Genomic DNA, 14923 nt, shown 5'->3' with positions numbered 1-14923 from the left:
TGTTGGCCTTCTAATCACTTACTGGTCTTTTGAGATCACATGCACCTGAGCTGTGTGGAAATTCTGGCCCAGGACTGAGTCTTTCCAGTAAACTGCACCCCCTGCAGTTCTATCACCTTGACCAGTGTCCACTGAGTGGGCCCATGCTGATCACAAGGCAGATCAGCTGCCCACTCTGTACTCCAGTGTTACCCTAGTGGTCCTGCCTCTCTCTTGCACTCCAAACACTTCTCCTGTGTCCCTCATGCTGACTCACCAGCCTCTGGGTGATTCCTTTCTTCACTTGGCTGCGGCCCTTGTTCCTGTGTGGGTCCACAGGAACCCTGTCAGTGGTCCTGCTGGCCTGGGTGCTGGTATGGTACACTCCAATGCCCTCTTCTTCACTGTAAACTCTAGGCAACTTCACGCAAAGGGCTCAGCTGCGGCTTTTGCTGGCTCCTTCTCTGTGTGCTGCAGCTTCCAGCTTCTTCTCTCCTCTTACAGGGCTGGCCCTGAAGCTGCTGGGCTTAAAATGGTCAGAGCAGTTTCTTCTTCCTCTTGCCAGGTCTTCTCCCACCTTCATGAACTCTGTGGATCTCTTCTCTTCTCCTGAGCTCCAGCAGTCCCAGGTTGGCAGTCTTTGCTTTTTAATAATTGTAAATTGGTCGATTATGAGGGAGAATAACACTGAGTACCATCTATTCTGCCATCTTGATGATGTCACTCCTTCTGAAATCTTATAACTTCAGGAGATGGAGATCAGGGATGTCATTGGAATGACGGGCTGTTTTTTTCTTTACTGTTCTAGCTTCAACACTCACTGTTACAGGAATAGGCTCTTGAGGAAAAGAAATGTTAGAAATTGGAAATATTCAAATAACAAAGATGATCTTGTAGTCATTGCATACTTGTTAAATATCATTGATTTTTTTCAGAAAGATTTCTAAATTGTAAACTGTATTTTGGATGTAATATCGTCTAATTTTGGATGTTAGTCAAGGGAATCACCGCTCATGCTACTTAAATGCAGCAATTTCTTCAGCAGAGTACTAGCATCCATGAATATCAGGATGTCAATTACCATGCATCCTTTTTATTTCTGTGTTTACAACAACTAATGATGCTACTGCTTCAGTGGTATAACCTCTGAGAAGGCTGATTTATCACTATAATTTTATTTTATGGCTTACTTTTTATTACTGGCAGTATTTAAACATACACAGAAGCAGAGAGAATATCCCATTACTTGATCTCCACAATTATCAACACGTTGCCAACTTGTTTCATCTGTACTTTCCTTTTGGACACATATAGACAATTTTGCCTCCCTCTCTGAATCACTGTATTGCAAATCTGGAGTATTATATCACTTCATAAATCATTTAGTATTTATCTCTAAAATGACTTTTTAAACCATAATACCTTTATCACATGTAAAAATTAACTCCTAAATAAAATGTTCAGTTGATATCATCACTATTTTAAATTCTCTTCCATTTGTGTGAAGATTATATTTTGATTGGTGATACTGGCTGCTTTGGTGAGCCTTTAGATGTTTTTTCTTTTGAAATTGAGGTATAAAAAGAACAGCGCTGTTTCTGGGATGAAAATGTAAATACCATAATTTTGTAAAATATTTTGGGCTAGGACCAAAAAGGAAAAAAAAAAAAAAAAAAAAAAAACCCAACCACTGGAAATCCATGAATAAATATTAATCTTAGTTAATTTTAACTTGAATCATTAGATTTTCCCCATTGCTTTGGAACTTAATGAATATCAATATCATATGACTTGTGGAAAGAAAGAGGAGGCTGTTTTGAAAATTCCTGCTCCAGGTTTGAGCAAACTGGTGTTAAGTGGTGAGTTTGTGAGCTCTTAACCCCAGTGACTACAGGGTTCTGGGTGGCATTCCGTGGCCTTGGACTATGAATTTAGCACCTTCAAGACAGGCATTCTTTGCTCCAGTTCTTCATTATTTATTTCAGCAGGTGTTCAACCAACACTCACTCTATGCAAGTTAGGCTGAGGAGAATACTTCTTGGCTACTGAATGTTGAAGTTAATTTGAAATAATAATAATTTTAGGCCTGGACTGCCTTTTTTTAAAATTCAAGATATTGGGCTGGGTGATATCCAGTCTCTCTTGTTTTTCTTATTCAGAAATGGCACAATAATAGTGCAAGTAATATTTTAACCTTTAAAAGAAAAAGCTGAACAACTTCATAGAAAACAAAGTTTAAAATAGGCCATGCTCTTTTCTACATGTGTTTTCTTCCTTTGCTAGAGCAGTATGGTTCCTATATTAGAAATGAAGAGCTGCTTGCTGGTAAGAGCACAGTATGAGCTGCCATCCATTTTCTACTGGATTCGAGATGTTTGAAATTGAGACTTATGTTCAGGGATGACCTAAAGATTTAAGAAAAATCAAGGGTGATAGAACCTTAATATTTATATATACCCATTTATGTAGTATGGAACCCCTCCCCCCATTTTGATATTATTAATTTGGGAAAGAAAGGGGGTAGATGATCACTTGTAAAGAATTGTGTCCGTGGAATTTTGTATTGTCTATTTTAAAAATACTTTTTGTTATGGAGAATTGCAAGCATATACAAAAATAGACAAAATAGTAAAATGAACATCCAAGTATCCATTATTTAAGGATTGCTTCTGCAATAGCCAATTTATAGCTAATGTTGTTTTATCGATACCCATACCTTTTTCTTCTTCTCATATTATTTTTTTCATTTTAAGTATTTAACATAACTTATTTACCCAACCACCTATTGGTAGACGTTTGAGTAGTTTCTAAAAAAAAAAAATTTAACCACTACAGTGTTGTCATCCCTTTCCTTCTTTGCACTCTTGTGTGATTTTCTTTTTTTAATTTTTATTTGTTTATTTTATATTGTAACATAGTTGATTGTACGTATCTGTGGGATACAGAGTTGAATATTATCACCTGTGTGCAATATGTGATGCTCACATCAGGATAATTAGTATATTCAGCATTATATAATGTAATTGTTTTTCATTGCCGTTTACCAATTCCTCCCTTACCCTGCCTTGTGTAATTTTCTTGAAGGGGAATTGGATCAAAGAGTATGATGTTTTAGTTTTTGTAAATGTTTAATTTTTGTCTTCAGTTTTTAAGATTTCATCACATTGCTTTCCAGTAAACCTGTACTAATTTCCATTTTTGCTCAGAGTTCTCATTTTAAATCTTTCACCTAGAATCACTGTTTGTTTGTTTTCTGTATCTTTTTCTTTTATGTGTGTGTGTGTGTGTGTGTGTGTGCGCGCGCATGTATATATATAAAATTTATATAGTCATATATACTTTTTCCCCCCTGAAACATTTAAGAATTAATTGCAGACATTATGACACTTTACTCCTAAGATGTTAGTTTGTGTCTAAGAATAAGACACTCACTCTTGGGGAATTTAACATTGATATAATACTATTATTTTATATAGTCCTTATTCACATTTTTCCGATTGTCATAATAATATCCATCACAGTTTTTTCCCCCTCCATTATCAAGTTAAAGATCAAGCATTATGTTTGGTTGCTATGTCCTCCCAATATTGTTTTAAAAACAAATTTCAAGATATCACGTTGTTTCATTGGTAAATATTTTAGTATGTACTTCCAAAATTAACGATTCTTTTTGTTGTTGTTAAAACATGACCAAAATATTATTATTGACTGTATTAGTCCATTTTTGTTGTTTATAACAAAATACTTGAAACTGGGTGATTTATAAAGAAAACAAAATTTATTGCTTACAGTTTCTGAGGCTGGGAAGTCCGAAGTCCAGGGAACACATCTGGTGAGAGCCTTCGTGATGGTGACAGTGATGGCAGAGTAGCACATTGCAGAAATGATGGAGCAGAGACAGCAAGACAGACTCTCCTCTCTCTTCTTTTAAAGCCTTCAGAAACATGCCCCTGACCACCGTTTTTAATCCTTTCAATACTGCGTGGTCCTACAATCTAATCATCTCTTCAAGGCTCCACCTTTCAATTACCATCGTAGGATTTTCTACATTCTTAACAGTCACAGTGGAGGCCGAGTTTCTAATACGTAAAACTTGGGGGAAACAATTCAAGCTTCAGTGAGTTTTGTGGGAACATAATTCAATCTGCTACATTGACCCACGTTTTTTTCTTAAGAACATTAAAATTTATGCAGAGTTCAATTCCCATTGTATCACACATGCTATAATTTTAAAAAATTGTGTTACACAATGTTGTGAATGTACTTAATGCCACAGAACTGTACACTTAAAAGTGGTTAAAATGGTAAATTTTGTTACATATGTTTTACCACAGCAACAAAGATAAATAAAAAGATATTGTTTGTAGGATACAATGACCAATGTATTGTATTGGTCTCTTAAGTCTCTAAAAAATTAATAGTTTCATTGAAGCATATTTGAGTTTTGTTAATTTTTTTTTTTTTTTTAATTTTCTTTTGTCGATATACATTGTGGCTGATTATTGCTCCCCATCACCAAAACCTCCCTCTCTCCTCCCTCCCCCCCTCCCCCCCAACAATGTCCTTTCTGTTTGCTTGTCGTATCAACTTCAAGTAATTGTGGTTGTTATATCTTCTTCCCCCCCCCCCAGGTGTGTGTGTGTGTGTGTGTGTGTGTGTGTGTGTGTGTGTGTGTGAATTTATATATTAATTTTTAGCTCCCACCAATAAGTGAGAACATGTGGTATTTCTCTTTCTGTGCCTGACTTGTTTCACTTAATATAATTCTCTCAAGGTCCATCCATGTTGTTGCAAATGGCAGTATTTCATTCGTTTTTATAGCTGAGTAGTATTCCATTGTGTAGATAGATATACCATATTTTATTTACCCATTCACTAGTTGATGGACATTTGGGTTGTTTTCAATTCATAGAAGTGAACACTTGTGTAAAAGTCTTTGTATGTTTATGTTTTCATTTCTGTTTTGTAGATACGCAAGAGTAGAATTGCCAGATTGAATGGTAAGTCTGTGTTCAACTTTTTAGGTAATTGCCAAACTGTTTTAAAAGTGGCTGTACCATTTTATATTTGTACCAGCATTGTATGAGGGCTCCAATTTGTCCACATCTGTGTTAAATGTGGTATTCTTAGTCTTTTATTATAGTCATTTTAGTTGGTGTTTAATGATATTTCATTGTGGTTTTAATTTTCATTCCCTAATGACTAATGAAGTTGATTACCTTTTCACATGCTTATTTGCCATTCATATATCTTCTTTAAATGCCTCTACAAAGCTTTTGCCCATTTTTAAAAATTGGATTGTTTGTTGAGTTTTAAGAGTTTTTAGATACAAATCTTATTAGACATATGTTTTGCAAATATTTTTTCCCAGTCTTTTCTTTTTCTTAGTGATGTCTTTGAAGAGCAAAAGTTTTAAACTTTGGTATAATCCTCATTTACTGATTTTTATTTTATTGTTTGTGCTTTTTTTGGTGTAATATCTAAAAAAATCTTTGCCAACCCATAGTCAAAAGGATTTTCTATTTTTTTCCTAGATGTTTTGTAGTGTTAGCTCTTACATTTAGGTTTATGATCCATTTTGAGTTTTTATTTATGGTGTGAGGCAAGGCTGAGGTTCATTTTTGTCCATATAGATATCCAGTTCCTGTACCATTTTTTGAAAATACTATCCTTTTTCCATTGAATTACCTAGGCATCTTTGAGTCTTCTAGCCCATGAACATGATTTTCCTCTCCATTTATTTAGATTTTCTTTGAGTTCACATGCCATATTTCAATCAGCCATATTTTCTAGTTTTTAGTGTTCAAGTCAGATCTTTATTCTTTTTGATGCTATGGTGAATAGTCTTTTTTTTCCCCCCAAATAGTTTTTTAGATTTTTATTTTAAGTCTCTTTTAATCTATAGTATCGTTTTCCATTTCTTGCTCTTTCTTTTTTTCTTTCCAATTTATTGATAAAACCAGGTAGTTTGTCTTATGGTGTTTTCCATAGTTTGATTTTGATGATTGGCTCACCATTGTGGTGGTATTTAATATGTTCCTCTAACTCTCTGTTGTATCTAGAAGCTCAGTCAGATTCAAGTTTGATTTTTGGGTGGGGGGGAGACAGTTTAATAGTTGGTGTTATGTTCTTCCATTAGGAGGCACATAATATTTCAGGTTGTCTCTTGTTTTGTAATGGATGTAAGCTCTTACTGATGGTCAACACCTAGATGCAGTAATTTATTTAATAGAAATTCTGTCATTCTTTCATCATTTGTTAGCTGGAATACTTTTATAAAAAGACACTTTCCCTTATTTTCTATTTTGTTACCCAGTGGTATAGTAGTATATGATTTCTTTAGTTACAAATGCAATGATGCTATTAACAAGTAGTTGTTTTTTCTAATGTACCATTTCCCAGTTGAATTGGTAGACAAGTAATTTCAACTTATTAGCAGGTTGAGGGTTTGTTGTTGTTGTTGTTTTCCCCCCATACCCCTTGCAGTAATGGCTTATGAACAAACCCTTCTGTCTCAGACTGTGTAAAAAAGTATTCTACTTGGCTCTTAAAGACCTGCTCTGTAGGCATAGACTGTATGTACCCTAAATTATTGTTTTATAAGAGCAAATTGCAATCTTGACCATATCTTTTGCCAGCATAGTATTTTGTAATGAGTATCTAATAATTGCATGGGTTTTGTTTTTGTTTTTGTTTTTTACGGCTTTGATGTATCATGCTGCTGTCTCTTATGCTGCTATATTGTTATAAAAGGGTTTTTCTGTTCCTTGATCTTAAAAAAGATTAAATAAGAAAGATTTTAAAGTTGACATAAATTGTATTGAGCATTTACTGTTATTATTATTATTTTTTCTTTTGTATCTTGTTAACTGTGTTTACAGAATTATTTCTGAATGGGATGATTTTTTTCTTTTTTTGTTTTTAGCTGTCAGTGCTTCTGTTTTAAATACTAATCTAATGTCACAGTAACTTTGTAGTGTTTTGTAGGTAGATGTACTTCCTAATAGGAACTATACATATGTAGCAGATGCTTAGAATGGTCAGAGTTAAGTGAATGAATGAAGCTTGGGGTAGGAAGGTTTGTATACTAATTGATCAGCTTAGAATTAGCCTTTGAAGATGTAGAAATTTAGTGTCAGCACATAAATATTATGTGTTTTGTAAAGTAACTACTGTGAATATAGCAGTTTGGTCTGTGCCAGATGTATAATAGGTCAAATTTTGAAGTAATTTGTTTTAAAATGGACTTTTTATGTGTAATATAGTTCATAAGCTGTAATAGTTTTACTGAAAATAAAAAATACTGCCCAACAAACATGTAACTAAACATGTTCATTTAGCATATGGACTTAAGTCCAAAAGCTACATGTTGTTATGGGTTTTTAGTTGGAGTTTATAAATGTTAAGGCTTTTGTTTAGAAAAAAAATTTTTTTCCTAGCCTCTTTTATACCTCCTATTTATGTGATATTTTTTGAAATTCTTTATTTTTTTTAAAACTGGTAAAACATCATATTTTCAGAATCGAGAAACTTTTTAATAATTTAGTTTTCTTGGCACTCTTTTAAATTAAAAGATGATTATAAGAAATATTGAGAGTGAAGACTTGAATTCTATCCAAATAGATGAGAGAACTATTCCCAATTAATTTCATTCAGCAGACAAATTGCCAGCTTACCACTGTCAGGCATTGTGCCAAATCATGGAGAAAGTCTGAGGCAGGATGCGGGCCTTGAGGAAAAGGTAGGCCTGAATCACTCTAGGGGAAATGCTCTTCTAGAGGGTCCCACAAAATGCCGTGGTACTTTTGAAGAAGAGAACTTAATTCTACTGGGAAAGTGTGTTTATTTTTTCCTTTACATTGTGGAGTGTGCTAATCTGTCTATGATATCCCTTAGTTTCTCCTTCTGAAATGTGGTCTGCTTTTATGAAATGATTGGTTAAATTTAAGGAAACATAGAGGAAGGAACAGTTTTTTGTTCCATCAAGACTGATTCCTCAAATCTCGATATCAAAGTCTAATTAACTGAGCAAACTTAACCCTTGAAATATTTTGTCTGGACACAGAAATACACTATATAAAACAGAAATCAAAATCATTTTAAGGTTTTAATTTATTCTCTTGTATTCTGTGTTGGGCTACAGATAAACTGGAATGTATTTCAGAGGAGGGACTAAGAGGGTGAGGGAACTCAGGACCTGTTTTAGGAAGAACTGTTGAATGAACTGTTCTCTCAGCTAAGTGAAGGTCTCGTGTGAGTGAAGGCAAACTTCTTAGTGGAGATTGGGCAGAAGCCCCAGGAACTTGGGGGCAGTTTAGGGGCAGACTTTGTGGTGGAGCTGCTCAGAAGAGGAATAGATTTTCCCAGAAGGTATGTGTGGGAGAGGTTTCTGTCACTGTGTCATTGATGGTATTGGAACAGAACAGACAACCTCAGGGATGGGTGGTGTCTTATTTCATTTGTGCTGCTATAACAGAATACCTAAGACTGGAGAATTTATAAGCAATAGAAATGTATTTACTAACAGTTCTGGAGGCTGGGAAATCCAAGATCAAGGCACCACCAGCAGGTTTGGTGTCTGGTGAGGTACCACTCTCATTGACGGTTCCTTGTTACTGCATCCTCACATGGAGAAAGGTGAGAGAGAAGGAGAATGAGAGAGTGAGGCAGCTCTCTGAAGCCTTTTATAGATGGCATTAATCCATTCATGATTAAGCCCTCATGATTTAATCATTTCCCAAAAGGCCCCACCTCTTAATACTGTCATACCAGAGAATAAGTTTCACCATGTGAATTTTGGGTGGATCACAACATTTAGACCATAGCAGGTAGGGAAGAACTCACTAGAGAAGCATTGTAGGGTAATGGAGAGCTGTTGTTATTTGAGATGTTGGAGCATGAGAATGTATATACCACAAACTGTTGAGGATCATTAAACTAGGTATGACCTATTAAAGTTCCTTCTAGCTTTTAGATTTACCAGCCTCAGTTATTCAGTGAAACAAAAAGAGATTTTAAAAAATCATCCACGCAGTTGACTTAATATATGTAAAAGTGCAGTACTAGATATAGTTGCTGAAGGCACTGAGCAAATGTTTGCAAATGAGACAGTAACGTGAGCATGAAGTATTTATCTGGGGGAACAAAAACAGCAAATGAGAGAGTTGTGTGTTGAACTGCATTACTCATCCTTTGAAGTGAAAAAATTATTATATTTTCTTTACACTTCACCCCACTCCGAAAATATCCCTCCAAAATTGTAAGGTTCAGCCGATGGGAGTAATGTTTGTTTATTAGGTTTATTTATTTGTTTTGCAAAGTGTGCCTAATGTCTAAATTTCCAAGGCCAAAACTACATGATACTTCTGATCATAGTATTTGTTAAAGTCAGGAAAACTTTTCTTTTTTTCTTCCTCCCTTCCTTTTTCTCTTCATTCCTTCCCTCTCTTTCTTTCTGAACTCTTTGTCGACAAGACATTTTCATTAAGGTGGCTCTTTGAAGTGTAACTGTCCAGCAATCTGAATTTGTTTGACGTTTTGTTAAAGATTCAGGGGAGAATAGTACTCTGGTGTTTGAATGGCGTATTGATGTTTTTTTTCTTTAAAGATGCTTTGAGAGGAATTTGAAGTAAGATCAAGACTTTTGATAGTTATATTTAACATTAAGCCACTTCAAGCATTGGATTTTGTTTTCCAAGTCAGGAAGGTCTAAGTGCCCTGTCTGTTTGTATGTCATGAAATTCCAAACTTGATGTGGCTAAGCCTGTGAGAATATTCACAATATCATTTTGGAGGAACTTAATGTGAGTTTAAACAACTAAGTTGAATTCTCTTTTATACTGTAAATAAATACTGTGCTTATGTTATATCCTGTCAGAGAATACTGAGGAAAAAGATGTTAATGATTTAGGATGTGTGCTTTGAGTTATTTTTACCTTTATGATGATATTTTTCCTAGTGAGTGGCTGTGTTTTGACCAACTAAACTCATTTGTTTTCTGAATAGTTTAAATACAACAGTGAAAATAACAACCTTGACACCCTCCCCCCTCTAAATTCCTAAAAAAACAACTAGTCTTTGGAATATGTCAAACGGTGCTGGTGTCAGCATATTTCAGATGGTACTGGAAATTATTTCCCTCTCAAGGAGACATTAATAACCAATTCTTTACCTCAAGCCTACCTTTTGTATTGTTAATTTTCAAATAATGAAGTTTTAAATTCTTGTCAGGTTATTTTGATGACTTCAGGCATCTGTTTTTTTCTTTTTTTTTTTCTTTAAAAAGATCAACAAAATTTGCAAATCTTTATCTAGATTGACCAATAAAAAAAGAGAGAAGACCAAAATTACTAAAATCAGAAATAAAACAGGGGAATTATTACATTGTCATTTTTTTTTCTGATAGTAAGATTTAGTTTCTTTCTCTTTCTCATTTGCATATTTGTTCTACAAGTGGGTTTTGTTCTTTCTTGTGTATTCAGGGTCATGATTATTGTTTTTCAGATTCCAGACACAGGACTTCCTTGAGGATGTCTTGTAGGGCTGGTCATGTGGTAATAAATTCCCAAAGTTTTTGTTTGTCTGGAAAATATACTATTTCCCCCTCATGTCTGAAGGATAGCCTTGTTGGGTATAGTATTCTTGGCTGGCAGTTTTTTTCTTTTAGTGTTTTGAATATGTAATCCCATTTTCTTCTGGCCTGTAGAGTTTCTGTTGAGAAGTCTGCTTTTAGTCTGACAGGGGCTCCCTTACAGGTGACTTGACGCTTTTCTCTTGCTTCTTTTAAGATTTTTCTCTTTGTCTTTGAGCTTTGCCAGTTTGACTATAATGTGTCTTGGAGAGGATCTTTTTGGGTTAAATCTGTATGGGGATCTTTGAGACCCCCGAATCTGAAGGTCCTTGTCTTTCCCTATACCTGGGAAGTTTTCTGTTATTTCACTGAATAGGCTTTCTCCTCCCCTTCTGGAACACCCATGCTTCGAATGTTTGTGAGCTTAGATTTTCTTCCTTTTTTAAAATTATTTTTTCCTTTTTTTATCTGCCTGGGTTATTTTGTAAAGACTATCTTCAAGATCAGAAATCTTCAGTTCTAGCCTACTGCTTAAGCTCTTGGTTATGTTTTTTATTTTGTTGAGTGAATTCAGTTCCATGAGTTCTGCTACATTCTTTATTAAGGTATTAATCTCTTTGTAAATTTCCTCCTTCATATCCTGGATTGTTTTTCTCATTTCCTTATGTTGTCTGAGTCTTCTTGTATCTCAGTGAGTTTCCTTAAGTTTGTTGCTCAGAATTCCTTTTCAGTCATTTCAAGGGTTTCCTGCTATAGTACGGTCTGGTATTTGAGAATTACTGTGTGTTCTTTTGGTGGTGTCATATTTTCTTGGATTTTTGTATTTCTAGTATCTCTACATTGATGTCTGGTCATCTGGTAAAGCAGTTGCTTCTTTTATTACTCTGGAGTGAGCTTTGAGGATAGAGACGTCTCTTCTTTTTCTGGTCTTCACTGGTGACTCCTTGTGTCACTGCAGTCAAGTGTCTGGTGGGCTGCCTTTGTGGTGGCTGTGGCTACTGCTATTGTGTTGAGCTGCTTTTGCAGCAGCTGTGGCTGTGGCAGTGGCTGTGGTGAGCCACTGTCTGTTTCAATTATAGTTTTTTCCAAGACCGAAAGATGTTTTGTATTTTGTAATAACTATTTTTTCTAATAAAACATAGCAATTAATAGAGGTAGTTTTATGGAAAACATGTGTCTTATAAAACATAAAAACATAACTATTAGTAGCATAGTCACTATTATTAAGGATTGAAAATTATATAGATAATTTTGTACTAACCACTAGAAAGTGAGATTGGTAAGTGCTAATCTTACAAAACTGGCAACCTTTGTAGTATTGTATTTAAACTTACCAAGGTAATAATTGAATGGTAGGGGAAAAAAACCCAACTTGTGTTTAGAGAAAGAATAGAAAAGTGGTGGAGGAGAAATCTTTTTTGTTTAAAAGTTGTAGAAATTTAAAGAAACATTTCTATATATTTACATAGGCACTTATAGTTTTTGGAGGATGTTTATGTGTATTAGATTGGTATATATGAGTATTGAAATCTATACAAGCAATTAATAAGGTGCAACTAAGTTCTAATACTAACCACATAAAAAGCTACCAAGAATCATACTAAACTCTAGAAATAACAATAAGTAGACTATTCTGCCAGGTAGAGTTTTGTTTTTACATCTTGCATGAGTTTAATTATATTCCTAATTAATTAGCATAATTTAGACTGTTTTCCACCCTTATGTCTATTTACCTTTCTGTACTGAGTTATTTTACAGATTAAACATGTTATACAGTGTGTCTGTAGTAGTAACCAGAGATTTACTCCTTTTCTGGAAAAACTTATATTAAAAGCTATTAAAGAGTTGTTTTGTTTTCTAAATAATTAATGCTTTTTCTAAATAACTTATACTTGTTCCTTGTATCACTGTTATTAAATGTTTAGCATCCTTCTTGGGTTTGCAGACCATGACCTAATGACCCGGTGTTTTGCAGTAGTCATTCACCATCCCAGTGTTTCCCAAGGATGCCCTAAGGGGCAGCAGCATTGCCTTGGAGTTGGGAGGTGTTCTTGAGGGACTAGTTTTTATCTGATCATCCTATATGGATGCCTACGGTGATTTTGAAGGGTAGTAGCCTATCCAAAGTTTCTCAGCATTTATAACTGATAATCTACTTCTTTTAGGGCCTAGACTCTTTTTTAAAATTCCAATGAATTAAATGTACAGCATGTGTGTTTATAATACAGGAATCTTTTAATTCTGATGTAAAGTTTTTCAAAATGCCTGTGTGCTTAATGTAACAAAACAAAGCAGCAAAACCCCCAAAGCATCCTTATAATAATCATCTCTCTCTCTGGTGGTGAAGGCCTTGAGAAGGAAGAGTGGGAGTTAATATTTGGTGAATGATTGTACAAAAGGCAGCCTCCCAAGGGTCTTGAGTAGCAGACCTCAGCTCTCTCCTCAGGGCCTCTGGGATGAGGCAGAGCCTCTTAGTCCCTTGGGGCAAAGGCTTTGTTTATGTGCGTTTCTGCTGATTCTAAGGTTTTTGATGATGGCTGTTTATCAAAATGATTCCTTTTTAGCCTTTTGGTTGTTATCTAAACTCAATGTTATTCCATTCCATTGAAGAGTTAATAAGAAAATGTACTTTAATTTGAAAAAACATGTAATATGAAACTTTGCTAGGAGAGGTTAGAAGGATACTTGGTAAGGAAAAAAATACTGTCATCTCAGTTCCTTATGTGTTGGGAATCATCTTTGAAACAGTAAACATTCATTCTAGTAAGGGGTTTATTAAAGCAATAAGAACTAATATTCTTTGAGGGCTTACTATGCTGTGAACTTTTACATGCCTTTATTGATTACATTATCAAGGTAACTATGAGATATATACTGATACAAGATAGGTATTGTTGTTGATGTCTTCATGTTACAGATGAGGACACCGAGGCATAAACTGGTTATTTAACTTGCTACAGAGCAAGTAGGATAAATACATGAGACTCAAACCCAGCAGTCTGGCTCTGAGGCCTTCCTTACTAGGACTGCCCAGTTACTTTTGATCTGGTGTTGATCATTGATACACCTTGATTTTCTCCCATTTTTAGGGGTAAGTTAACTACTTAAAATTTTTTATTAAACTTTCCATACATTTGAGAGTTGTAGTGAGTAGCCTCTAAAATTTATGACCCTAACTTCCTTAGATGGGGAGACATGGTTGCATGGGAATCGGAGTGTTTAGACATATTTCTAGTATTCTAATAAATAAAATTTATTAGATACCTGCTGTTTGTATGGTGCTGTATTATATGTAAGCTATCACAACAACCCTCCAATATATTCCCTATTTAACATATAAGGAAACTGAGCTAGTAAGCAGTAGACTATGCAATTTAAGTTAAGTCTGATTTTTATGGTTAGTCTAGTTTATTATCTCACTAGTTGCCATTCACCAGCCTGTGAGTTTTGTTGTTCATTTTTCGGAGAAATATCTTGCCCAGCTGATGAAGAGAAAAAACAAAGTCAAATACCTGAGAGTTCTCATCTAGGCACCTGTGTTAGTCCGTTTCTGTTACTTATAACAAAATACTTAGAACTGGGTAATTTATAAGAAAATGAAATTTACTGCTTACAGTTTCAGAGGCTGGCAAGTCCAAAGTCCAGGGAACACATCTAGTGAGTCTTCCTTGGTGGTGGCATTACAGGAATACAGGGGTCTCACATGGCAGAAGATGGCAGAGCAGGTGGCAGAGAGAGATAACTCCTTATTTATTCTCATTTTAAGGCCCTCAGAACCATGCCCATGACCACCATTTATAATCTAGGTATGGTCCTACAATCTAATTACCTCTTTAATGTTTCACCTTTCAATTACCTTGATTTCCTATTCAACAGCTACATGGGGATTAAGTTTTGGGGGGACATTCAACCTAAGGGAGTTCCTCTGTCGATTTTAGCTGAGTGATCCTTTTCAAGATAATAACTGCTAAACTTTGGGTAGGACAAATTTGGTTATACTCAGAATTCAGCTTCAGTTGATTTTTCATCTTCCTCGAGAGAGTGATCTGCTTTTAATGAAATTTAATTGGCTTTTATGTTGCTTTCATTTGTTTCTCAAGAGTTCATGTGCCAGAGAATTTGTAGACACAGTATCACATCTAAGGTAACAAGGAACTTAATGGGAGGAAAAAGTGTAGACTGTCAGACTTGTTTTGGTCCAGTGTGATGCTGTTTCTTTTTCCTGGTATGTATATATGTGCACTTGATATCTCCTTTCATTGACCTGTCTTTCTGGTTTCTCTTTAATTGTGGTTATTATGGAGTTTTCAAACCTTCCCTGGCAGTGATCTTCCTTTCTGGGGGGGCTGCCTATACCGAGATGAGCACGTGGGT

General features: G+C 35.1%; 1 protein-coding gene across 4 annotated transcripts in view; it reads left to right on the top strand.

The window, feature by feature from the left end:
• SFMBT1 (Scm like with four mbt domains 1) overlaps positions 1–14923 on the top strand; it is a 142849-nt gene that overhangs the window by 52858 nt on the left and 75068 nt on the right. For 3 of the 4 annotated variants that reach the window (XM_063114065.1, XM_063114067.1, XM_063114066.1), the window contains exon 2: positions 4949–4979. The exons of the other annotated variant lie outside the window; for it this stretch is intronic. The gene's annotated coding sequence lies outside the window, so the exon portion shown is untranslated. The remainder of the gene's footprint in view (positions 1–4948; positions 4980–14923) is intronic. 4 annotated transcript variants of the gene reach the window in all.

This window comes from Cynocephalus volans, chromosome 11 (assembly GCF_027409185.1).
Source record: "Cynocephalus volans isolate mCynVol1 chromosome 11, mCynVol1.pri, whole genome shotgun sequence".
NCBI classification, from domain to species: Eukaryota; Metazoa; Chordata; class Mammalia; order Dermoptera; family Cynocephalidae; genus Cynocephalus; species Cynocephalus volans.
The sequence above is the reverse complement of the archived record's forward strand: the minus strand, read 5'-3'. Positions and strand labels throughout refer to the sequence as shown.